This window comes from Brassica oleracea, chromosome C6 (assembly GCF_000695525.1).
Source record: "Brassica oleracea var. oleracea cultivar TO1000 chromosome C6, BOL, whole genome shotgun sequence".
NCBI classification, from domain to species: domain Eukaryota; kingdom Viridiplantae; phylum Streptophyta; class Magnoliopsida; order Brassicales; family Brassicaceae; genus Brassica; species Brassica oleracea.
In genome coordinates this window covers 3,238,913-3,242,353 of record NC_027753.1, presented here as the reverse complement: position 1 = coordinate 3,242,353, position 3,441 = coordinate 3,238,913, and positions in this window count along the sequence as shown.

Genomic DNA, 3,441 nt, shown 5'->3' with positions numbered 1-3,441 from the left:
AAAGCTAGTTGATGAAATGTTCTTTGGGCATGAAGATTGGAACATTGGGACCGTGCATCATGAAAGAAAGCTCGCAAATTTTTTTAGCTAAGTGAAGTTTGAGATGATCATAAGCTCATTTTTTCCCAAGTGATGCATAGATGTCTTCTTTCTCGAGGATCACGTTTGCGATTGAGTGTTGGTTTAAAGAAACAGATGTTGCAACCGTCTGGCCAAGCTCCCACAATCATCATTACAGTCTCCATATGTATCTTGTGTTACTGAGAGATGTTCATCAATTGTGTTGTTGTTATATAAATTATATATGAAGACATGGTTATATGTATGAGCAAAAGCGATGAATACAGTATCTTCTTATATTTTGAAACCTGTAAGACAATTGAAAATGGTTTTTATAAGTGATATGGAAATGAGTGTTGGTTTAGACAATCACTGCTATTACAGTCTCCATATAAATTTATTGTTTTATGTTTGATAGATTTTTTCTTGTGTTACTTCCTGGGAGTTGTTCATTACGTTACTATATATATATTACGAGGAATTGCTGATATGTATGAGTGAAAACGTTGAAATATGGAATTTTATATATTTTGCCACTTGAAGCCAATACAAAATGGTACTTGTGAATGCGGACTGCATTGGTGTTTCTATTATTTTAGGGACTTAAGGAAAAAATGTTAAAATTTTACTGTAAAATATTTATAATAATGTTTCAGTCAAAAAAATATATATATATATTTATAATAATGTATTTAATACACCAATAAAAATAAATTCAAAGTTCTATAATAGTAAAATTATATATATTTAGTAAAGAAAAAAAAATATAATAGTAAAAATTTATTATAAAAGTATATAGGTAACTTTACATCTACATTGTATATATTTCAATCAACATACAAAATTAATGAAGATGTTAACAATCACCTATATAATTTTATGATAAATTTTTACTACTATAATTTTGTTCATTCACTAAAATTAATGTATATAAAAAGTTTTTATATATTTTTGTTGGTATATTTATTATATTTTCATAAACGTTATTGTAAAATATTATTATTTTTTTGCCTTGAGCCTTTAAAATGCTAGTCACGTCACTTGGAAATATTTGGTTCGGGTTCGGGCATGTGCATTTCAGGTTTGGGTCAGTTCGGGTCTACAATAAAAATAACTATAAAATACCTTTAACTCTCGGGTCCATAGCTGGTTCGTAGGCCTGGGAATTTAAATCAAAGCCCGCGGGGCGGGTGCGGGTCGAGAGTTTTGAAAAAATCAAGTCGCGGGTGCGGGTTAAGACTATTTTTTGCGGGGCGGGTGCGGGTTGGTGGATTTTGATTTGCGGATACCCGCCAACCCGCAAAATAAAATAAAATATAAAAAAATCTTTTTTTTTTGAAAAATTTGATTTTTTTAGAAAAATAATTTATTTTTTAAAAAAATAATTAAATTTTTAAAAAATAATATAAAAAATTACCTATAAATATATTATTTTATAGAAAAACTAATTAAATTATTATTTTTTAATTAAAAATATAATCCGCGGGTTACCCGCAAAATAAAGCGGGGCGGGTGCGGGTATTAGTTTATTTCTTTGCGGGTTGAGCGGGTCGAAATTTTAACTAAAAAAAAGAAACGATCTGCGGGTTAGCGGGTCGTGCGGGGCGGGTTGACCCGCGAACCCAGGCCTACTGGTTCGGGTCGGGTTTGGCAATTTATGATACGAAATAGATCCGAAATACCTGAATTCCATCAAAATTGAGCCACCCCCCCCCCCCCTCATATTTATTTATAATTTTACAAAATAACCAAAAAAAAAATTTAATTAAAATTAAAATTAAACATTTAAACTGTAATTTGACAATTAAAATTTCATATTACTTGAAAACGTTATAAAATGATAATAAAGATTTCTAACAAAAACACATTTCAATTAAATCATAAACTAAAATATAGATAATAGAATCCATGAAATTTAAGTTTTGGATATTCATATTTTTAGGTCGATATGAATCGGTCTTATTGGGTTGGATAGGGTTTTTTCGGGTGCGGGTATATTCAGATCGGGTTTTCTCGGATCCGGTTCTTTCGGTAGAACAATTTTGGACCCATATAGATACTTATAAATTTTTGGTTCAGTTTCGAGACCGGTAATTTCAGTCCGTTCCGGTTCGGATTTTCGAGCCCGTTCTGGTTCGGATTTACGGGTCCGGATAAAATTCCCAGACCTACTGTTAAGGTAGTCAATGGAAACATCTTTGGACATGAATATTGGAACATTGGGACCGTACATCATGAAAGGAAGCTTGCAAAAGTTTGTAGCTAAGTGAAGTTTGAAATGATCGTAAGCTCATTTCTTTCAAAGTGATGCATTGATGTCTTCTTTCTCGAGGATCACGTTTGAGATTGAGTGTTGGTTTAGACAAACCGATGGTTCTACCATTGGCCCAGCTCCCACAATCACCAATACAGTATCCATATATATCTTGTGTTTTAGGTATAACTTTAATCTAAAATGGACCACAAGGTTCCAAAAGATTCTCAATAGACCAAAACAAATCAATATGGACCAATGTAGTGCAAAATGACTATATTACCATTAATGAAAGTGTATTCAAAACCATCTTAAATATCATGAGAATAAGAAGATGAAAATGAAATATATAATTTGAGGGAAAAAAGAAAAGAAGAAAATCCAGCTGGTAAAATTGTTAGGTAATAAATTAAAAACACTTTATTTTGAGTTGTCTCTTTTTCTAGAGAGATAAATTTTCTAGGGAAATCTGTTTTTTTAGAGCAAAAAAATGGTAACTATGTCCCTTTAGACTAATCTATACTACTTTATGTCCTATTAGACTAGTTTTTTCCAAAATGGCAGGAATGCCCTTAAAATTGTAAATTTTTTAAAAGATATATATTGAGTTCGACAAGGGGGATCGATCGATCCCACTTTACAAGGTATAGTGACCATCTTCCGTATCTCACTCCGTATCCACATGGACGGGGTCAAACATGGTAATTAAACATTTTTTTTCTTTAAATTTGGATTCATTATTAACCGTTTATTCTTTTAATAAGGTTCAACCAATCCGGGAACGGGATCAGCGCATGGATCAACCGTATGATGTACTCGGCCCTCGACAGTGGACATCCGACTTTCACTCACTTCCCAACCGACAAGCAGGTTCTGTGGTTTCGTCAGTTTGCGGTAAGTATTCTAATTTTTTACTTATATTTTTAATCTTTAATATAAATTTTCTACTAATTGTGTTTTTTTTCAGCAAGAGTTCAACTGGAATTCCGATGAGACGCTCTTTATCTATCACCACTTCGTCCATAAAGTAATGGACAACTATGGGAAGCAGATCCACGAGTGGAAGAAGAAGTGGGAAATCAATAAGGTTCGATTTAATTTATTAAACAATTTTTTAATTTATTAAA